The sequence below is a fragment of the Acinonyx jubatus genome, chromosome A2 (assembly GCF_027475565.1).
Source record: "Acinonyx jubatus isolate Ajub_Pintada_27869175 chromosome A2, VMU_Ajub_asm_v1.0, whole genome shotgun sequence".
NCBI lineage: Eukaryota > Metazoa > Chordata > Mammalia > Carnivora > Felidae > Acinonyx > Acinonyx jubatus.
Window position 1 is genome coordinate 71,693,611 of NC_069383.1, and position 24,721 is coordinate 71,718,331.

Consider the following 24,721-nt stretch of genomic DNA (forward strand, 5'->3'; position numbering starts at 1 on the left):
ACACCTGGGTGGCTCAGTTGGTTAAGCATCAGACTCTTGGTTTCAGCTCAAGGTCATGATCTCATGGTCATGAGATTGAACCTTGCATTGGGCTCTCTGCTGGGAATGGAACCTGCTAAAATTCTCTCTCTCCCTCTTCCCCTGACCCTCCCCAGCTCCCTCTCATTCTCAAAAAACAAAAACAAACAAAAAACAAAAACAAACAAAACAATTCCTAGACAACTCCTCTAAGTGATTCTGATTCAGTAAGAATGATGTCAGATTTAGGAATCCCTGTTTTCAACACCTGTTCTGGTGATTCTTATGATCTGCCACATCAGGGACATTGATTATCTGTTTTTTCTACATGCCTGACATCTCTTCCTTCTTCTGATAAAAACACCTCAATTTTCCTTTTAGAAAGCACTCCTCCCCAGCTCTCTGCTCATGTGGGTGGTTGGGGCTGATTCCACCACCAGCTCCATAGTGGGCCTTGGTCCCAGGCCTGTTCAATCATTGTAATCAATCATTATCTCTGGTCACACTGATTGGTTCAAAGATTGGTGTGAAACCGAATCCTGGGATGTTGAAACCATTGGAAAGAGGAGCTCTCTTTCCTCTGGGTTTAGGAAAACGTAGCTACCTGAAAAAGAAGCTAAACAGTGAGATGGAATAAATGGAAAAAGGAAAGCAGAGAGATTGATACACAGAGAGAAAATGTGAAAATGAGAATGAATAGATGATTTCCTTTAGATTCACACATTCAGGCAATTTTTGTTTGTTTTGAGGGAAAAAAAGCACAACCTATAATGACAGCAATCAAAGGAACAAAATGGAGACATAACTCAAAGTTTAAAAATTCAGATGGAAATGTAAAAGACTTAAGCTACATGACCCATTAATGACTATTTTCTAAGGGTTTATTAAATTAGGCATAGGAAACTATGGTGGTCAGATATACAATATAAGAATGAGTGTACTGTGGGTTCTTCATAAATATTTTTTTAAGTTTATTTACTTATTTAAGTAATCTCTACACCAATGTGGTGCTCAAACTCATGATCTGGAGATCAAGAGTTGCATGCTCCTACAATTGAGCCAGCCAGGTGCCCCAAGACTGTATTGTGGTTTTTATAGAGTTTTTAAAATAAGAAAAGTGCATCTAAAATGAAATGGCACAATACAGGTATAATTGTGTTTAAAATACATCCCCACCGGGGCGCCTGGGTGGCTCAGTCGGTTAAGTGTCCGACTTCAGCTCAGGTCACAATCTCGCAGTCCGTGAGTTCGAGCCCCGCGTCGGGCTCTGGGCTGATGGCTCAGAGCCTGGAGCCTGCTTCCGATTCTGTGTCTCCCTCTCTCTCTGCCCCTCCCCCATTCATGCTCTGTCTCTCTCTGTCCCCAAAATAAATAAACATTAAAAAAAAATTTTAAATACATCCCCACCAAATGTACCCAATAACAAAGTTCCCAAATACATGAAGCAAAAACAGATAGAAATGAAGAGAGAAAAACACAGTTTAATAATAATAGTTGGAGATTGTAATACCCACTTAAATAATAAATAAAACAAATAGATAAAAGATCAACAAGGAAAGAGAAGACTTAATGCTGTACACCAAATAGAACTAACATAATCTCCAGAAAAATCTATACAACAATAGAATACACATTATTCTCAAGTACACATGATATTCTCCAGTATAGACCATATGTTAGGCCACAAAATAAATCTAAATAATTTCAAAGGATTGAAATAATCCAAAGTATGATCTCCAACCACAATAAATTGAAATTAGAAATTAGTAACAGAAGAAAATCTGGGAAATTCACAAATATGTGGAAATTAAATAACACACTGCTAAATAATCAATAGGTAAAAGACTAAACCAAATGAAAAATTAAAATACTTTGAAGTGAATGAAAATGAAAACAGAACATACCAAAATTTATGAACTGCAGCTCAAGCAGTGCTAAGAAATTTATAGCAATAAGGGCTCCTGGGTGGCTCAGTCGGTTAAGCATACAACTTCAGCTCAGGTCATGATCTCACAGTTCATGAGTCTGAACCCCACATCGGGCTCTGTGCTGACAGTTCAGAGCCTGGAGCCTGCTTAGGATTCTCTCTCTCTCTCCCTGTCTCTCTGTCTCTCTATGTCTCTCTGTCTCTCTCTCTCTCTCTCTGCCCCTCCTTCATTCATGCTCTGTCTCTCTCTCTCAAAAATAAATAAATGTTTAAAAACTTTAAAAATAAAAGAAGTTTATAGAAATAAACATTGGTTTAAAGAGAAGAAAAGAATAGGGCGTTGGGTGGCTCAGTCAGTTGATCATCTGGCTCTTGATTTCAGCTCAAGTCAGATCTCACAGTTCATAAGATCAAGTCCTGTGTCAGGCTCCTCACTGACAAATGGAGCCTTGAGCTGCTGTCTCTTCCTCTCTCTCTCTCCCTCACCTGCTCATGTTCTCTCTCTCTCTCTCTCTCTCTCTCTCTCTCTCTCTCTCTCTCAAAATAAATAAACATTTTTTAAAAAGAAGAAATTATCAAATCAGTAACCTAACTTTCCACTTCAAGAAACTCGAAACAAACTAAGTGAAAACAGAAGGAAAAAAAAATAATGATTAGAGCAAGAATAAATGAAATAAAGAATATAAATACAATAAATAAAATCAGTGAAAGTTTGTTCTTTGGAAACATCACAAAAATTGGAAAACCTTTAGTCAAACTACTAAAAAAAAGACTATGATAACTAAAATAAGATTCAAAATAGTGATTAGTTTCCGATCTATAGAAATAGGAAGAATTATAAGGGAATACTGTGAATTATTGTATGTCAACAAATTAGATAATCCAGTTGAGATGAACAAACACCTCAAAGGGTACAAGCTACCAAAACTGACTCAAGAAGAAATAGAAAGTATGAATAGATCTATAACAAGTAGAGATTGAATTAGAACTCAAAAAATATCTCACAAAGAAAAGCCCATGCCCAGATAGTTTCACTGGTGAGTTCTGCCAAACCTGAAGAAGAATTATCACCAATATTTCACAAATTCTTTTAAAAAATAAGAAATTTTCCAAATTAATTCTACGAGGTCAACATTACTCTGCTACGAAAACCAGAGAAAACTTCAGGAGGAAACAAAAAATTCTGCAACAAAAATACCAGCAAACTGTATCCAGCAACATGTAAGGATTATACTCCATAACCAAGTAAAATGGATCCCAGTGATGCAAGATTGGCTCAGCATATAAAAATCAATCAACACAATGCATCATACTAATAGAAGAAAGGACAAAACCACATAATTATCTCAAATGATAAAAAAGTATTTGGCAGCGTTCAACACTCTTTAAGGATTAAAAAAAAACTCAAAAAATTAGAAATTGAAGGCAGCTTCCCCAACCTGATAAAGAGCATCTGTGAAAAATCCACAGCTAATATCATACTTAGTGGTGAAATCATTTCTGCAGACCTTAACTCCCTCATACAATACATTGAAAATGCTACAAGTCCTGGAGTTTTCTACGTCCATATTTCAGATTTTATTCTGATTTTGATGAGAAGTCATCAGAGGAATTTCAAGCAAAAGAAGGTTATGATTTGATTTTTATTTTTAAAAAGTACTGTTGTTACCACATATCTATTCCACTTAGATTCCATTTGTACTGGGAGTAGAGAATAGGAAGGAGCCTTGGTATGGTTAGCAGATTATGTAAGTAGTCCAGAAGAGAGATTCTGGTGACTTGGAGGAAAGTGTAGTGGTGGAAACAGAGAAAAGTGGAAGTTTTCAGAATACTTTTAGAGGTAAAGTAAGTCAGTGGGATTTGCTAAGTGTTCAGATATGAAGATGAATGAGAAAAGGAGAATCAATGTTGACTCCTAGGTTTTTGGCTTCAGCCACTGGGTATATGGTGATGCCATATACTGAAAAGAAGATCCAGGGACACCTGGGTGGCTCAGTCGGTTAAACATCCAACTTCAGCTCAGGTCATGATATCGCAGTTTGTGAGTTTGAGACCCATGTCAGGCTCTGTGCTGGCAGCTCGGAGCCTGGAGCCTGCTTCAGATTCTGTGTCTCTGTCTTTCTCTGCCCTTCCCCCATTCACATTCTGTCTCTTTCTCTCTAAAAAATAAACATTAAAAAAAGAAAAGAAAAGAAAAAGATCCAGTGGGGTTAGATTTGGGAAAGAAAGATAAAAGTTTTATTTGGCATACATTAAATTGGAGAGGACTGTTTAAAATTAATGTGGAGATGTCTGATAGGACTTGGGTATATACTTGGGAGCTCAGAAGAGAAGTTGGAGCTGAACATAAAGATTTGGAATTCATCAGCATACCAGTGGTATTTAAAGCCATGGGATTAAATGAGGTTTATTTTAAAAACTATTTAAATAGAGCAAAGAAGGGAGACCAAGATAGAGCCCTGAATTGCTCATACCTATAGCATTGAGACAGAGAAGACAGAGCTCAGAAAGGAGACTAAGGAAAGCAGCCAGTGAGATAGAGGAAAACCAGGAGACTCTGTTGTCATGGACTCCAAGAAAAATAACTGTCTCAAGAACGAAGATGAATAATTTCTAGGGATCTGCTGTACAACATTGTGTCTATATGTAGGCACAATACCCTATAAATAACAATATTTATATAATATAAATAACAATACCCTATCATATACTTTCAAAATCAGTTAAGAGAGTAGATCTAGTGTTAAGTGTTCTTACCACAGTAAATTTTCTTAACAAATAAATCTTTTTTAGAAAACAAGAAAGAAGTAGTGATCAACTTTGTTGAATACTGCTGAAGGGGCAAGCAAAAAAGGAATGATAGAATGGCCATTAATGTTTGAAATACAGTGATTATTAATAATCTTGACAGTCATGAAGTCAATGAAGTTATAGGGACAGATGTCCTATTGAGGTTGGTTAAGAGAGAATGTGAGTTGAAAAAGTAAGGGCAGCAATTATAGATAAATCTGAGGAATATTTTAATGAAGAGGCATAGAGAAATGGAACAGAAATTCAAAGGATAGGATCTGAGAGCAAATAATTACAGAAACTAAGTCACTGGCAAGGATCTGGAACACCATAAAAGTCTTTACCAGGTTGTCTTTTGACCTGGGCCAAGCCACATCATCCACAGTACAGAGAAGGAAGTTGAAGAGGAGTCATGAGGCAAGTTTTCATGGGAGAAAATGAAGAATTTCCTGTCTAAATGTTTCTGCTTTCCTGGTAAATATAAGCTTATAGTGAGCTGTGAAGGTAGTGGAGAGACCAAGTAATATAAGAGTGTCAAAGAGAAGGAGTGAAATTATCACTTGGGAATTACAACAGACTGAATTGTGTCTCCCCCCATTTTTTTTTTATATTAGAGAGAGGGAGAGACAGACAACATGAGCAGGGAGAGGGGCAGAAGAGGAGAGAGAGAGAATTTTAAGCAGGTTCCACACTCAGCACAGGGCCCAACACAGAGCTTGATCCCACAACCCTGGGATCATGACCTGAGCAGAAATCAAGAGTCAGATCCTCAACCAACTGAGCCACCCAGGCACCCCACCACTGCCCTCCAAATTTTTATGATGCAGCCCTAACCATCAATGTGATTGCATTTGGAGATAGTATCTTTAGGAGCTAATTAAGGTTAAATGAGGCCATAAAGGTGAGGCCCTGACGTGATCAGACTATGGTTTTGTAAGAAGAGGGGGAAGGAGAGAGAGAGTGAGAAAGAGGGAGAAAATCTCTGCCATGTGAGGACATAGCAAGAAAATGGCCATCTGCAATCCAGGAAGAATGCCCTCCCCAGAAACTGGAATAAGCCAGCATTGATCTTAGACTTCCTGCCTCCAAAACTGTGAGAAATAAATTTCTGTTGTTTAAGCCACCCAGTCTATGTTATTTTTTTATGGCAGCCTGAGCCAGAATGTAAGATGGTGAAAATATTATTAAAGTTGAGTAAGATTCTGGACATGAGTGCCCAGCTGAGATTTGTGGCTATGGAACTTAAAGAGAGACCAGACACACAGTTGTGGTTTTTTGGTTTTGTTTTTTTTTTTTTTTTTCCCAAGCCATGTCAGCTGCTCAGATGCCGGCACAGTGTCAGTAGACAGATGGGTTTAACCCAGGTCATGACTTTGGAGGCAAGTCCTGCCAAGAGAATACAGAAAATTAAGGGTATTCATAAGACAATGTTTAGGTGAGATGAGACAAATAATATTGATGATGACAACTTTAGAAATAAAGTCCTTCTGCCTCCTCTCTGATATGAAGATGAGCTTCCTTAAGAAAGATTAGGCTAGATATTCTTTATCCATGTTTGCAGTGCAGTATATAAAATTTCAAACCCTTTTCATTCATATGTGGATCCTGAGAAACTCAACAGAAGACCAGTGGGGAGGAGAAGGGGGAAAAAAAAGTTACAGAGAAGGAAGGAGGCAAACCATAAGCGACTCTTAAATACTGAGAATAAACTGAGGGTTGATAAGGGTCGGGGGAGGGGAAAGTGGGTTATGGGCATTGAGGAGGGCACCTGTTGGGATGAGCACTGCGTGTTGTGTGGAAACCAATTTGACAATAAATTTCATATTAAAAACTTAAAAATAAAAAATAAAATAAAATTTCAAACCCACTGCTATATCAGTATCAAATAATGACACTACAACTGGTAGTGCATTGCTTTTAAATAATCATTGATGCAATTCATGTGTATTTTGTACCGTAAACTTCCTAATAAACTGGAGATCCATGTAGACAAGAGTCAGTGAGTACATGTTTGTTTAAGAAAGTCTTTCAGAATAGAACTTAGGGTAATTCTATCTCTCCTAACCCATTAGATTTTTCATTTCTAACACTATTTTTTCCCTCAGAGGTTAATATGTTTGATCTCAGACTGATATTGGTATGCATAAGAGGAAGTGAAATTTTACAGATGAAATTTTGCTTTGGAAATTAAACTATGTTCCAGTCTTCCTTCCTGTCCAATTTTGAGCTAAAATCCTGCAAACAAAAACCATTTCTAGACTCCATGAATGCCCTAATCCTAAATTCTTCCTGAATTGTGAAGTGGAAAATTAAATCATTTTTGTTGGAATACTCCCTGTTCAGTGGGTCCAGATCAGCACTCAGATGATGTCAGCAAATGTTACATTTTTTTCCAATTATGAAATGAATTATGGGGCGCTAGCTAACCACAGTCAGTCATTAAATAAAGCTATTTTTGCTGATACATTGTTGTCCTGCCAGAAAACACAGGTGTTTTGTTTTTAAAGAAGTTTTTAAAAATTGCTGTAAGAAAAGATTGCATTAACAATCCTTCAGCACAAGCAATATAGGAGCATAAATAAGAAGGTGCTATTTGTAGAGTTTGTGTGGCAAGGGTAGAGATTGTGTTTTCACATACGAAATAAAGAGTTGCTTTATGTCCAAGGAATTGAAACATTTGGGCTATGATGTATGAAGACAGTGATATATGACCATGCATATTTAAACACATCTATACACAGAGTCTTAAGAGTTGAATGAAAGGCACCTTATAAACATGAATTATTATTGTGAACAAACTTTCTTGCACTGGTATTTTTAAAGAATGTTAGTTCATTCATTCTTTGACGACTCCCAAAGGTTTTAAACTCATAGTCTCAAAAATGACGGCATGTACATCTGTCAATATCAAACATGTACTTGTTAATAGAAGACCTAGAGCTGTGCTTTCACTTGGAGGCAGTTCCTTGAAAAACAAATGAGCATAAAATATTTTAATTGGTCCAGTAGTCATAATGATGATTTTTAATCATTTTGCATTTTCAGTAATAGCCTTACACTTACTCATTTTCTTCCTCTCTTTCAATCAACTGTCTTCAATTTACATATCTTCAAATCATTCCTAAACTAAGCAGCTGCTTTCAGTTGATTCATGTAGGAATTTGATTATCTCATCCAAACAATGACATCTTGGATCATGCATTAATGGCATGCTTATGGAATGAAGCAGTTTTCTGTTTCAAAATGACTTTTTTTTTCTCTGTGTGTGGAAAAGAGTATAAATGGTACCTGTCTATAATCCTCAGAACTCAAAAACTAATGCAACAATCAACTTCTCATCTGGGTTAAAACTATGTTTAAAAAGAACAATGATTGGGGTGCCTGGGTAGCTTAGTCACTTGAGTGTCCAACTCTTGATTTTGGTTCACGTCATGATTCCAGGGTCATGGGATTGAGCCCCATGTTGGGCTTCATGCTGGGTGTGGAGTCTGCTTAAGATTCTCTCTCTCTCTCTTCCCCCCTGTCCCTCTCCCCCACTTGTGCACACACGCTCTCTAAAATAAATTTTACAAAAAGAACAATGATCTATTGACAAACATACCTTAATAAACTGTTGTTGGAAATAAATCATAGCATTTAAGTGTTGAAAATGGCATTTTAAATATATTCTAAAATTCATTTCCAAGAACTAAATTGCCCAGGTTTTATTTCAAAGTTCCTAAATTCTTTCATTTCAGACTTTAGAAAAATCTCCTCAAAATAATTATGGACATCTCACCTTTGAATACTGATATAAATCAAGATTCTTAAAATTTTCAAGAATGTCTTAAAAATATATTTTAATCAACAGTCCATTTAGAATTTCACTAATTATTCACAAATATGTGGAATTCCCTTGGGGTACAAAAACAGTTTTTAAAACTACTGAAAGACTTAAATTATTTATGAAGCCACTTTTGCCCACACAAAATCGAATGATTCAGTAACTATGAGTTATTGTTCAACTAAATGTTAAGGACAATTTATAAAATGAGAGAACTCAGACCAATGATCACATTTTATACTCTTAGAGACATGATTTTTAAAAACATTGTATCTATGAACATATAACTCCTACATCACTTCATTCATTCAATTTTAAATGTGGCAAATCCTATTATCCAGGGTAATTGGCAATACATTGTTCTTAATCAAATGTTCAGGTTAAATGGTTGGTTCAACGAAAATTTTATACAAAAATATAGCATATAACTAGATACATAATACATATATAACATATATATGCACATGTATATAACAACTTTCAAAGTCCAGTGCCCAGGTGAGCCACTAAAACTCACTTAACCACAAACAGTGGTTAAACATCATCACCATAGCATTCTAGAACTTAATTACATGTATGACGTTTCCAAGGAAAAAAGCATATATAAGTTTTGTCTGCAATGACTAAAACTTTGTTCATAGATAGAAGACCTTCCTTATTCCCTGTTACACTAGCTACCTCTGACCCAAAGCAGGCAATAAGGACTGCATTCCCATAGTTTTACCCAATGATGGTAGCCTCTGTGATCTGATGGTCCAGTTGAGGAGATATAGAGGCTAAGGGTAAACTCCTGGAGGCTGAAGAGCTATGATGGAGTGACCAGAAGTCTTCCTAAAAATTCTAGGGAGGTTTGGGTGGGGGACACACACAGAACACTTAACTACCTAAAGATAAATTTGCAAGCTGATAAATTAAAGGGTGAAATTATTCACATAGCAAAAGAATTACAGTGGGTCCCAGGAACATTTGAAGAAATACATTTTCAAGTGTTTGGTTATAACTCTTTAATTAACAAAGGAAGACATTAAAAGCAAAAATTTTATAACATACTGCTGATTTGCAGATGTAGAAGTTCAAATATTTTTTTTTAAGATGGTGAAAGTTGTTCTTTATTTTTTCAAAATTTGTAAGAGAATATGTTTCAGGTGTTATTTTTCAGCTTTCTTTTCGTTTTAATTTTTTTCTTCCAAGATTTTATTTAAATTCAAGTTAGTTAACATATATTGTAACATATAGTGTTGGCTTCAGGATTAAAATTCAGTGATTCATCACTTACATTTAACACCCAGTGCTCCTCCCTAAGGTCCATCACTCATCTAGCCCGTCTCCCATCCACCTCCCCGTCAGCAACCCACATATTCATTTTTTAAAATATAAAATTATTAACCACTGTTCACCACTATTTACAATAAACAATATATAGTTGGATAGCATTTTAGTCACGACAAAGTTATTTTTTTTCCAGGCTTCCTTTGAATCAGTCACCCAAACACTGAAAAGATTGAGCCTTACATGTAAAGAATGAGTTGTGTGTAAAGAAAAACATGCAAATTGATAGTTTAGATTACCAAAGTCTGTTTACCCATTTACTCCAGCAGGTCCTAAATTGCCAACATCTCTAACCATCTGGTTAGGTTTCCATGAACAAAGTCTTACACATTAACCTTTTAGTCAATAGAGTACAGATTTTTCCAACTGCCTGTAAAGGAAAGCTTTGCTAGAGGAAACCTTTAGATGTCCATTTAACTAAGTCCTGCTTGGCTAATGAATACACACCAGGATTTGTCTAGTTTTCTCATCTAGGTGGGGAGATGGTTGATACTGATAAAAATTTTCCTGTTAGGAGTTTTGCAAATGGCATTAAATGACAATAGATATACATATGGATTCTGATATGGCTGTTTTGAAATTGTCCAATTGGAATTGTCTAAGTTGTGTACAATACATTTAAATTGTTCAATTAATGACAGAATCATCTATTTAATTTAAAATGTTAAATTAAAATATTAATTTAAGTTAATTCTAATTTAATTTAAATAATTTAATATAATGTAAATTTTAAATAATTTAATATTAAAATATTAATCTAAAATATTAAAATATAGTTTAAAATATTATTTTAATTAAATTAAAATATTTAATTTAAAATATTAAGTGGTTTATTTCTTGGGTTGCTTAGAATGATGGCCTTCCAGAAACACAGGTTTATCCATGGTTGTGAAATGGTGTTTTTGTTTTTCTTTTGGTGAAAGTTAAAAAAAGAAAACCATTTATGTAGGTATTTTATGTGTATGCACACGAGAAAACAAACAAAAAAATCTCAGACTGGTCATTAGACATTTATGAGTTAACCAGAAATTCTGATTGAGTAATGACTAGGAGATCTTCCCCCAACTTTTAGAAAAGCTGTTCTCTAATGCAAAGGAAATAGTATACCATGATATCAAATGTTCTTTCCTGATAAAGGAAGCAACTAAGAAAGCCTTATTTATTTGTTCAAAGCTACCAGTGCTGTAGATAAAACCCCAACTTCCTCAATACTACTTCAAAACAAACATATCAGATTTGATTCTCATTAGAATGTGGTTATTTCTTCACACTAATAAATCAAAAACCAAGACACAGATTTTATATGTATGTGTGCACATATATGTATATATATAATTCTATAATATAATTGCATATATAGTTGCAAACAATTATTGAGCTTCATTTTCTGTACAAGAATGCCAAATTAGTCTCCTTTCATAAAAAGGGATTGCAATCTGACAACACTTCACATTTTTGCCTCTTTTGCCAGTACCAAGTCTGCCCCACCTGAATCTTTCCATTTCTTGAGAAGTATTAACTCTCCACTACTGTCTGCAGCACCAATTATTCATGTGAGATCTAGACCTCTGGCAAAACCTCTTGGTTTGCCAGCAGTAGCTCTTTCCTTTGATTTGCTATCAGATTCACTGACAGATAAAGATTTCCTTTTTGTACCATCTTTTTCTTTACCAGCTCTTTGAGAATTAAGAAATATTTCTGTTAACTCCAGACAACGTAATTTTTCTTCAGGTTGCCAATATTGTCAGCATGTGTATTACCTTCCACTTCAGGAAGTACTCCTCTGCTTTCCCAGTCACTATGCATCAGTCATGTGCTCTTTCCACCACAAATTCTTTAGGCTCTGCCTCTGACTTTTTTACCCTTTCCATTCAGGTTCTTTCCTTTGCAATGTAGTTTTGTCAGAGGCCATTTTTTTTTAATGTTTATTTATTTTTGAGCGAGAGAGACAGAGTGCAAGTGGGGGAGGGGCAGAGAGAGAGGAAGACACAGAATCTGAAGCAGGTTCCAGGCTCTGAGCTGTCAGCAAAGAGCCTGACGCAGGGCTCGAACCCACAAACAGTGAGATCATGACCTGATCCAAAGTCGGATGCTCAACCAACTGAGCCACCCAGGCACTCCTCTCAGAGAGCGTTTTTTATTACAAACCTGGAAAGCTATTATCCACCTTCTCCAAGATGTCCCCAGATGTTTCACTTCTCCAACCCATTGAATCTCAAGTTCCATTTTTTATTTTTAATTTTCATGTTACTGGACACTTTATTTTTTTAATGTTTATTTATTTATCTTGAGAGGGAGAGTGCACAAGCAGGAGAGGGGCAGAAAGGAAGAGGGAGAGAGAGAATTTCAAGTAGGCTCAATGCTGCCAAGGCAGAGCCCATCATGGGGCCTGAACTCATGAACTGGGAGATCATGACCTGAGCTGAAACCAAGAGTCTGACACTTAACTGATTGAGCTACCCAGGCACCCGTGGACATTTTATTTTTAATTTTCATGTTTTAGGCTGTAAGATGCAATCCTAATGTCCTGGCAAAGTGAGCTATGAGGGCTACCTTGGGGTCTCCCCATGTCTCCTCTGGCCTTGGCCCTACTCCTCCTGCCACATCACACATCACTGCACACAACATCCAGTCACTGCCTTTCTCCACAAAGGCAGAAAAGCAGAATGGAGGGCTCTCAGGACAAATGCCCCTCATATTTTGGGGACAGTAATAAAGTCACATCTTTGTCCAGAGAGCTCTCCCAATTCTTCAGACACCTTTGACCCTCATTTTCACAGGCCTTCCTTTCTCTGCCGTCACTCTGAAGGCCCACCTCTACCCTGGTTTTCTTTCTGATTCAAGGAGGAAAGAAGTCAAATGTATTTAAGGCTCACCAGTGACTGAGGAATTACCTACATTTGACAAGAACACTCACATATGACTGCTTTCCTTTTCTCATCAGGGCATCTTTGGTGATCATTTCCTGACAGAGCAGTGCTGGGAGCTGCCTGGGGAATTTATCTTTCTTGTCTTTGACCTTGTTTTATCACGAGACTGCTAGTGGTCAAATGATAAAGGTAAGCGAACTCCTGAAGCTTCATAAAACGTATTTATAAGGAAGTTCTTTCCTGCTTTATTGAAGATTAATTGACCATAAAGTTGTGGATTCATTTCTGGGTTTTCTATTCCGTTCCATAGATCTATGTGTCTATTTTTGTGCCAGTACCATACTGTCTTGATCATTACAGCTTTATAATATAACTTGAAGTCATATAACTTGTAATATAACTTGAACTGTGATACCTCAGCTTTGCTTTGCTTTTTCAAAGTTGCTTTGGCTATTCAGGGTCTTTTGTGGTTCCATACAAATTTGTACTAACTCTTTGAAAAATGCTGTTGGTATTTTGATAGGGATTGCATTAAATGTGTAGATTGCTTTAGGTAGTATAGACATTTTAACAATGTTCATTCAATCCATAAACATGGAATGTCTTTCCATTTCTTTGTGTCATCTTCAATTTCTTTGAATGATATTTTACAGTTTTCAGAGTACAGATCTTTCACCTCCTTGGTTGGGTTTATTCCTAGGTATCTTATGGTTTTTGGTGCAGTTGTAAATGGGATTGATTCCTTAATTTCCCCTTCTGCTGCTTCATTATAAGGAGGCATTTCTAGGCTGTGTATCATAGGCTGGCTGCTGGCTGACGCTGCTATAACCACCTTTCTTTCCAGCACATCCACCATCCCAACTAAAACCCTTCAGCATTTAGCATCATGTTTCTCTGCCAGAAGTGCAAGAGAAGATGCTATATGCCTCAGAGTGATATTTTCTAAAAATGTTTGTACCAATGAGTTCCCTGTGTGGAAAAGAATCCTTTAAAAGAGGATTTATTAGGTTTTAGTCTGCTTGCGAAAGTAACGGAAGCTCAACTTTAGAAAAGCCCCAGAAGCATAAGGAAAATAAAAATCATATGCTATTCCACCTCCCAGAGACAACTAATGTTAACATTTTAAGGTATTTCCTTTCAGCTTGAGAGACGAGAAAGAGAGTTACCACAACTGGGATCATGTTAAATTATATATGAATTTTTTTGTGTCTTGCTTTTTTTATTTAGCACTACAGAATTCATTTAATATTCAACAAATAGGAAATTGCTAAAATTGCTGAAGGGGTTTCTGTTATCTGCACCTGAACTCTGAATGATCCAGCCTCCTTCTATACTTTATCCTCCAAGAGGACTAAACAAACTCTTTGCACTGCCTCACACACCATACTGTCTCATACTTTTCAAGCTCTGTTCACGGTGTTACTTCCACCTGGGAGGCATTTCCCTCCCTATTTGCCCAGGTTACTTTAGTGAGATGGGAAACTGCACACAATTAAGGAACTGTCAAAGTCCTGTCAAAGACCTAAGGCATGTGAATGTGTCCTTGGGTTTGTAAAGCCAAAAGTTCCTCTGCAACATTTCTCCTAAATCTTTCTCCTATGCCTGATTTACAAAATGTATCACCTCAATCATCAATTCATTACACATCCACAAAATTCTGGCTGATTTCTAGCTAAGTACCATTCATTACTATCTCCTTTTTAAAAATTGTTTTTAAATTCCATATCTATTTGTCCATCTCAAATTCCTACCAGCAAACCAAAAATAAAAGTCTGATAAATACCCACTCCCCCCTACCCCAGGAATCCATTTGCTATGGTATTCATGGAAAGCTTCTATAGCACAAGAGAAATAGAAGTGATTAGAGGCTTTTCGGAAAATACAAAATAAATTCTTTCATTCAATTCCCTGTGACCATGAGCCTGAAGATTTTATTCCTGTGAGGAGCTAGATATCTCAAGATCATGACATGGTCTCTCTTGTATGTGGAATTAAAATTGATTTTTCACTAAGTAGTAGAACATTAGTGCTACAAGGAATTTTAGCAACCATCTCCCTCCCTCTATGAATGAAGAGACAGAGACTGAGAAGAGAGAAATAGCATACCTATAAAGGTCTGACATATTTATGGCAGAGTTGTGTCCCATAATGCGAATTAAAATATCATTTTCACTATTTTTCAATGCCTTTCTTTTCCAACATTTCCAATACTGATTAACGGTCTGCAAGAGTCAGTTGTTAAATTGTTCATTTTGGAGCAACTGAGAAATGGAGAATTTTACACAATGCAAGTGAAAGTAAAGAACAGAATATTCAAAACAGGAAACCAGATTAATCTTTTCAAATAATCACTCATTCTATACCAGGCTGGGAGGGAGCAGAACCTTGGAGAATTAGTACATGATACAAGACAATTTAATTCAATTGTTTCTTATATTTCTGCTGAGCCCAAATAGACTTTGTGGTGACTGCTTAGATTCAAAGCTATCCTTCGTATGCACTAAAACATGAGTCTATGACTTCTCTCATTTCAAGTGTATTTTGGGCTTTCCACAAGGGTTTCCAAATATGTATTATTTCTCAACTGAGTTAACATAGCCATCAGTATGTGAGGCCTCTTGCTTAACCAAGTATAAAGTAAATCTCTTTCAAGCAGACCTGTTTTATCACTATTCCCATTGCCTTATTTTGGAGCTCCCTAACTACCTAGATATCACGACAAGGTCTATAATAATTTGTGAACCTCCACAAATTAAGAAACTGGAAAATAACTAGGGAAAATATTGGCACTGTCCCAGATGCTCACGTGCAATCTCATACATATTGGTCCCTTAGAGGGTCAAGCCTGAGTTGCCATCCCAGTGCTGTTGGGTAGGTCACCATCAGACTCCAACTCAGATAGCAGTTTTTACAGATCTAACTACTGTTGCTCAACTGGGTGTCCATGGAAACTAAAAAATTGGTTGGTTGCCTAGAGAAGTGGAAAGAAAACCAAGTCATTTGGTTTCTATGTGGTTTCTATGAAGCTAAGGAAATTTTTTGGCAAATGATAAAAATAAGGATGGCTAAAGCTACATGATTCCCTTGGTCAATTCTTGATCTTATCAAGAAATATTCCCTATGTTTATTACTCAAAAATATGAAAATATTCTAAATGAAGGCATACCAGATTCTCAGGTTATTTCATTCTTGGCTGGATTAGAAACAATTCCTTAAAAGAGTGACCAATATATGCAATGAAATCTAATAGGTTAAAAAGTCCTTGGATTCATTACATATGGAAAATGTTTCTCATCCACAAATTCAACATAGTTCCAAGTATGAAAGAAAAAGCTAGTATTTAATAAGGGCGGAGGAGGCTGAAACACCTATTCATTAATCCTATGGAAATATTTGTCACTCATATGTGGTTTAGGGAATTGGGTAAAAATAGCAACTTCTTAAGAATTTTTTCATCTGGGCATAGACTTTTATCTGAGCAAAAAAATATGACATAATAGTAGACAGGGGACTTGTACAATGAAATCCCTGATAAACAGGGATGCAGAGGTGACAACTTGGCACATGTTGGCATGATTTGACATCATCTGTTGGCTTGCCATCAGATCGAAAACAACTCCTGGCAGATACCCTGTCTCAATGAATACACAAAATCAGCCAGGCCAAGAAAGGTGGTATACATGTGTTATAACCAAGAGTTGGCCTGACCTTAGGTTTTCAGAACTTAGGATAATTAATGCTGCTTTTTAGCTTGTCTTAGAATACTTAGAAGAAATACCTATAAAAATTCAAATTCAGATAGGAAAAATAGAAATTAGTTTTATCCATGAGTCATAAGCTAAAATGTCTACAGGGCCAAGTAAGGAATGAAAATCAATATATGGAACTGACTAGAAGCAAAACAATAGCACTAGTGTGATAATAAACATCATTGACACACAGGCTCAGGGTCAGAGAATAGCAAGAAGTAATGATGACAACTGTAGCCAAGTATGGAACACATTTATTCTCAAAAGGGAGCAGTCACTGTTCCAGTGTAGATATTTGATGCCATGTCTTCACCTATTGCAAAAGAGGCTAAGTTTTGCTTGTCTGCATCTTGCTGGAGTCCCTACAATGATCTATTAATTTAAAAAAAGAATAGTAAAAGCATGGGGATACAACCAACTATAACAAATTCATAAATCATTAGAATTGCTGTGTAATTTTGTACAAATCACAAATTTGTATAAAAAAATGTATTTTTGTATTAACTTAACACACTGCTAAAAGTACATATGTACACGTGTGTGTGTCACACACACACACACACACACACACACACACACAGGTACATGGCCTAGAGATAAAGGAAAGCTGACTTGCTTAAAATAACAAAAACTAAAACATGGGCTCTGAGTCCAATGTGGAGAAGGAAGATGTTCTCTGGCTCACTTTCTTCCTTTGGGCTCCTGGGCCATCTCCTATGTGTGTTTTCAGTTTAAGTCATCAAGAGGTTACAGTAAAGGAGCACCTGGGGTGATTGCTTACTTCTCCTCTGCCTATAGAAGAGTTATTCATTATAAGTCATCCCATGTCACTAATGTTAATTTCCAATCCAATATCTGCTCAGTACCTTTGAAACAAAGTCCCATTTTTTTTTTTTTGGTTCAGGTGTCAGTGAGCTTCCCGTATGTAGTCCACTGCACACACACCCTCAGTTTTCACCTTACCCTCCTCTTTACAATTCCCATAGCCTACTGCCACATTGCTCTCTTCTACCTTAGTATAATACTTTTACTCTGTTCTCCATCAAACACCTAAGATCCACTTGAAATCTTACCGTATGTAAGACCAATGCAAGGTGATGTCTCTCTCCTCTAAGTTTTACATGGAATCTCAGGTGCCTGGGTGGCTCAGTCAGTTAAGTGTCTGACTTCGGCTCAGGTCATGATCTTGCAGTTTGTGGGTTTGGGTCCCGCATTGGGCTCTGTGCTGACAGCTCGGAGCCTGGAACCTGCTTCAGATTCTGTGTCTCCCTCACTCTGCCTTCCCATGCTCATGCTCTGTCTGTCTCTCAATATAAATAAACATTAAAATAAATACATAAATAAATACATTTTACATGGAATCATAATAACAATGATGGTGGTCCCAGCTGGAATCTGTGCTAAATGCTCTACCTGCCTTAACTTATTTACTCTTAGCTCCTGATTCTCTATGAAACAAATACTATTATTCATCTTCATTTTACAGGTGAATCATAAGTGAGGATTCTGGGACCCAGAGATATATAAACCAGAGATCTTTTTACTGATAGAAAAATAACAGGGAGGGATCTCATGGGACAACTTGGATTATTTGCTCATCCCTGAACCAATTATTGTGGCCAGGCCTTGAGACACATATTGATGCTATAGGAGTAGGATGAACCAAACTCCAAATCATACTGACTGACGTCAGAGGGGAGAGAAGGTTCCCAAAGGAAATCTGGGGTCACCTAATGTGAGAAAGAATGCTGGGAAGGCAAAAACAAAATATCCACTGTCCTTACTTACCTGGAGAACTGTTAGCTCTCTCTAGCTTCTGCTTCAAGATTACCCCACCCCCCAGCTTTCCTTCCTTAAGTAAAATGAAGACTTCTTGTCAAGATGATGCAGGGAGTCCATTCTTTCACACAGCCCCTCTGCTCCAACAACTTAAAAAAAGAAAGATAAAATCAAAAAGGATTTAAAACACAAAGCTCTGAGCAGTGCTGGAGTTAATGGACATATGACAGTTTTAGTATGTAAAGTTAAAGAGCAAGTTGGGCCCTCTCCCCACTTCCATTCTCAATCCTCTATATTATCAGTCCCTCTGACCATATGATCTGTGACCTGTGACAGAAAACTGGGAAAAACTATTAGTGACCAATGAATAGGACTATGCTCTTAACAAGGTGAAAGTCTACAGACCATATACAGCTTCTTGATGAAGTCTCCTGCTGGCTCACTAACTGGATCTGTCATATCTCCAGCATCATCTTTTAGGGCAAGTCCTCCAAATGCCATTATACATTCTGGTTCTTAATAGAGGTACATGGTGAACAAAATGAAGCCACCACCAAATGTTGAACAGGGAGATGTGAGCACAGTATAGAAAAGGTCTTAATCACATACCTCCAACTGAAAATGAGCCTACACACTGAAATTACAAAATATCTGAGGAAATATAATATTAAGAAACACAAAATAATTAGAACATTAATTTACCCCAGATGAAAATAATTTATGAAATAGTCTGATGCAGACTTTAAATAAATTTATACTGTTCAGCTAAAAGAAAGGGGGAATTATTTTCACTTTAAAAAGAGCAAGAAATGGTGAAACAAAAATAGACAAACAAAATTAGTACTGAACACAGTTTAAGAACTTCAGTGAGATCCCTCTTTATCCCAACTAGAATGACAAAAATTTTAAGAGTCAGATAATAACAAGTATTGCCAACGACATGGAGAAAGTGGAGCCCTCATATACTGCTGGTGGTAATATAAAGTGGTGCAACTCTTCAGAAAATAGTATGCACTTCCTCAAACAATAGAACATAGAGTTATCATTTGACCCAGTAATTGTACTCCTAGGTATATACCCAAGAGAAGTGAAAACATATGTCCACACAGAAATTGTACATGAATGTTTATAGCAACATTATTCATAGTAGCTACAAAGTGGAAACACTCCAAATGTTCAAGAGTTGATGCATGGATAATTAAAATGTGGAACATACATCCATACAATGGAATATTATTTGACCATAAAAGGGAATGAAGTATTCATGCATGCCACAACATGGGTACATTTGAAAACATTATACTACATGAAAAAACCTAGTCACAAAAGACCACATATTATATGATTCTGTTCTATGAAAGTCTAGAATAGAGAAGAGAGACAGAAAGTAAATTAGTGTTTGCTTAGGGTAAGTGGAGGAGGGAAGGAGAAGATAAAGGAATAGAGAGATAATAACTAAGGAGTACAAGGTTCCTTTTTGAGGTGATAAACATGTTCTAAAATTGACTGTGGTGATGGTTGCATATGTCTGTGAATATATTATACCATTGAATTTTACATTTTAAATTCATAACTTTTATGATATATGAATTATATCTTAATAAAGCTGTTTCAAAATGTTTCTAAAAGGTCAACCCCTCTAAAGTGTCTTAGAAATTTTTAATTTGGCATTTCCACTTCATTGAAAAAAATGCTTAAGTGTAATATAAACATTTGTTGGGATTATCTGGATGACCAGCCTATCACCACCACCAAGTAACATTAGTGCCCATACTCTAGTTTACAATCCCATTCTCACCACATGAAAAGCCAAAAGGCCTCAAGGCAGATAGCACAAATTAGAGGTTCAGAGTCATTTAAGTACAGAAAAGTGGTGGGAAAACCCAGCCATCACACAATGTATGGTAATAAAGGGAAACCAGACTCTAAGAACCCACCCACAGCAGCCAGGACCACATTTACTGTCTTGTATGGTATTAGCAGTGGAAGTAATAGCAAACCTACTGCAAAGGATTTGTTATAAAACAACTCTAGTAGAGTTTTCAATATTGTTTGGGGGTGCATTCAAATGATTGGGTCAATCTTGAAAACAAGATCATTAAGAGGAAAATTAATGATACCGGTAATGATAATGATTCAAACTTTGGTCACAGTGCTCAAAATCAAAAGAATCAAGTTAGGGGTGCCCGGGTGGCTCAGTCACTTAAGCATCTGACTCTTAGTTTCAGCTTAGGTCATGATCTCATGGTTCATGAATTCGAACGCTGAGTCAGGCTCTGCGCTGACAGCACAGAGCCTGCTTGGGATTCTCTGTCTCCCTCTCTCTTAGCCTCTCCCCTCTTCAAAAATAAAGAAATAAACACTTTTTTAAATTAAAAAAAATAATAGTTGACCTCAGCATTAGAAGTCCCTGTAAATTATTTTCCTCTAAAAAAGTTCTGTGCATTTCAGAGTGTACTTGTTGTAAAGATTTGATGAGGCAGTTTATAAAGTGCTCAGGCAAGAAATGCAGATTTTAGACTCAGGCCAATAACTCATGACCAAAATGCTCATAGTCTGAAACCATGGCAAAGCTATAGACTTCAGAGAAAGCAGAATATAGTCTCAATTAACTAGACTGTTGGAGGCTGATGTTTTGAATAACCAGACATTTATTTTTCAGTTTCAAGCCTCCTTGAAAATATCTGTTAAGGTGTTATTGGGATACTTTTCTCATTATGGAAGATAATTTCACCTTTATTTTTTGACCTAGAAACTGCCAGTGCCTCAGTTTTATCTTTCAATAATAAATTCATACTTATAGATCCATAATTAAAGAAAACAAGAAATAAATTAGTCTTTGAAAAAATACAGGGTATAAGGGTTTTTTTTATGCAACTTCCTTTTTTTTTTAACCAGTGGAGTGTATAACATGAGATTTCTCACGTTGGAGTCCAGTTAATTTCAGTTTTATTGTGCATATATGGCCACTCTGATGTAGGATTGATAGGCCTAACTGCGGTGGAGGGGAGGGAGGGAAAGGAGGTGAGTCATTTGTCCCTATGTGCAAAGCAGTGGGGAAAGTTTATATTCCATTTTATACCCTTAAAATTGAATGACTGCTATGGAGGAACCTGGGGGAGGGATAAAGAGAGACATAAAGAAATGAGTGAGATACTATCACCAACTTCTTAGAAGTTTATGGCCAAAAGAGAAATCGAAACTTTGTAATCCTGTTGCTTCAGTGGACCTGAACATACAGTCACAGTGATTAACCCTGAGGCTGAGAGATTCCGGATTCCAACATCATCCACAGTGGTGGTGACAGCTCTGTCTACTAGAAAGTAACCCTGTCAACCCATCTAATTAATGGACTGATGTCAAGACAGGGCCAGTTCCTGAGGGAGTGCCACAGGCTCTGCGCAGAGCCCTGTCCTGCTACCACTTTTTTGAAAACTGAAAATAAAAAGATATTTTGCAAATTTATCAGATTTGCAATTAAAACAAAACAGAAAGGATAGCAAACACAGGATGAGACTCAGGAGCCAAACAGCTGAAACATTTGGCTGAATTTAACAAGATGATTACAAAGGGGAAAATCTAAGTTCCTGCACTCTGACCCATTAAAAAAAAACAAAAAACAAAAACCACTGTGCACAAATACAGGATGGGAGAGGCATGGAACAGTGGGGTGTGTGTGTGTGTGTGTGTGTGTGTGTGTGTGTGTGTGCGCGTGCGTGTGTGTGTGTGTGCGTGTTAAAGAGTCAGACAAACTGGCTTGAACTGACAACCATACAAAGAAGACGTACAAATGATTAATAAATAAACAAATTTTTTATTATTATATTATATTATATTATTAATATCAATATATAATTATTATTATATTATTATTATTATTAATCAAAGAAATTAAAATTAAAACAGTAATCCCTCAATCTACCAAATGAGTAAAGACGACAAAGAAAGAATGATAGTCCTCACTGCTGAAAAAGATTTGAAAAAGTAGACATTCTCATATACTTCATGTCAGAGTATGACCTGATAAGTCCTTCTGCAACAATTTGGCAATATATATCTAAAATCATAATACTGTGCAAACCTTTTATCCTAATAATTACAGTTCCAGGAATTTTCTTAAATAATTAAGGATACACTGGTGATTAGCTACTAGAATATTAATCACAGTATTTTTTTTAATGTTTATTTTTGAAGGAGAGACAGAGAGTGAGTGGGGAGAGGTACAGAGAGAGAGGGAGACAGAATCTGAAGCAGGCTGCAGACTCCAGGCTCTGAGCTGGGCCCGAACCCATGAGCCATGAGATCATGACCTGAGCCAAAGTCAGACATTTAACTGACTGAGCCACCAGGAGCTCCTAATCATAGTATTTATTTTTTCCAGCTTTATTGACATATTATTGACATATAACATGTAAGTTTAATATATGCAACACACACACATATATAGATACACATATGTGTTATATACATTGTGAAATGATTACCTCAATAAGATTAGTTAACACATCCTCACCTCATATAATTGCCTTTATTTTTTTAGTAATAACATTTAAGATTTACTCTCTTAACAACTTTCAAGTATATAATAGAGTATCGTTAACTACAGTCACCATGATGTACATAAGATCCCCAGAACATATTCATCTTAAAACTGGAAGTTGGGGAGTTCCTGGGTGGCTCAGTCAGCTAAGTGCCTGACTCTTGATTAAGGCTCAGGTCATGATCTCACGTGTTGAGATCAAGCCCCACCTCTGGCTCCATACTGGGTGTAAAACCTGCTTAAGATTCTCTCTCTCTCCCTCTCTCTCTCTCTCTCTCTCTCTCTCTCTGCCCCTTCCCCACTCATGCTCATTCTCTCTCTCTCTCTCTCTCTCTCAAATAAATAAATAAATAAATAAATAAATAAATAAATAGATGCAATTAAAAATAAATTAAAAACTGGAAGTTTGTATCCCTTGACCAACATTTCCCCATTTCTCCCAACCCCTAGCCCTTGGCAACCACCATTCTACTCTATATTTCTATAAGTTTGGCCTTTTTAGATTCCACATAATCTAAATACATACATACTGTATTGTAAACATACAGTATTTGTCTTTCTCTGACTTATTTTTAGCATAATGTCTTCAACATCTATCCATGTTGTCACAAAAGGCAGGATTTCTTTCTTTTTATGGCCGAATAATATTCCTATGTATATGTATATGTATATGTATATGTATATGTATATGTATATGTATATGTATATGTGTATGTATGTGTATACGTATATGTATATACACCACATTTTCTTTATCCATTCACTTATTGGTGGTCACAGGTTGTTTCCATATCTTTGCTATTGTGAATAACACTGCAGTGAACATGAGCGTACATATTCCTCTTCAAGATCCTGTTTTCATGTCCTTGTATATATACCCAGAAGGGAGACTGTATATACACTGGATCATATGGTATATGTATTTTTAATTTTTGAGGCATCTCCATACTGTTTTCCATAGTAGCTGCACCAATTTACATTCCACCAGCAGTGCACAAGTGTTTCATTTTCTCCACATCCTCACCAACACTTAGCTCATCTTTTTAATAATATATATCCTAACAGATATGAGGTGATATTTCATTGTGGTATTGATTTGCATCTCTCTGATGGTTAGTGATGTCGAGCCTGTACCTGTGGGCCATTGGATATCTTCTTTGGAAAATATCTATTCATATCCTCTGCCCATCTTTAATAGGATTATATGAGTTCTTCTGTTATTGAATTGCCTGAATTCCTTACATATTTTAGATGTTAATTCTTTATCAGATAGATGGCTTGCAAATATCTTCTCTCATTCCATAGGTTGCCTTGTCATTTTATTGATTGTTTCTTTTGCTGTGCAGAAGCTTTTTAGTTTGATATAGTACCACTTTTTTTTTTAATTTTTGCTTTTGTTGCTTTAACATTTGCTGTCATTTTCAAAAATTTATAGCAAAGATCAATGTCAAGGAGGTTTTCCCCTATGTTTTCCTCTAGGAATTTTACAGTTTCAGGTCTCATATTTAAGTCTTTAATCCATGTCCAGTTAATTTTTGTAAGTATGTAATATAGAGGTCCAATTCCATTCTTTTGCTTGGGAATATTCAGCTTCCTAGCATCATTTATTGAAGAGACTATCACAACATTGTTAATAGTGGCAACACATAGCAGACACATATACACTTGTACACACATAAATGTCCCAAGTTAGGAATGAATATACACATTGTAGTTTTTTATATATGCAGCAATTTCAAACGGATTTGTAGAAATAAGTATATTGAAATTGGTGAAATGCAAATAAGATCTATAATCTAGTTAGTGGTATACTAATATCGATTTTCTGATTTGAATAATGTATTATTGTTAGGTAAGATGTTACCATTGGGAGAAGTAAACTAAAGGGTATACAGG

The 24,721-nt window shown here is 36.3% G+C and overlaps 1 long non-coding RNA gene and 1 pseudogene across 4 annotated transcripts in view; one reads left to right on the forward strand and one right to left on the reverse strand.

The window, feature by feature from the left end:
- The window catches only part of LOC106969988 (uncharacterized), a 162,448-nt gene that overhangs the window by 51,122 nt on the left and 86,605 nt on the right, over nucleotides 1-24,721 (forward strand). For all 4 annotated transcript variants that reach the window (XR_003424570.2, XR_008296836.1, XR_003424571.2 and 1 more), the window contains exon 3: nucleotides 12,832-12,946. This is a non-coding gene — a long non-coding RNA (uncharacterized LOC106969988). The remainder of the gene's footprint in view (nucleotides 1-12,831; nucleotides 12,947-24,721) is intronic.
- LOC106969987 (chromobox protein homolog 3-like) lies at nucleotides 11,258-11,799 on the reverse strand (annotated as a pseudogene).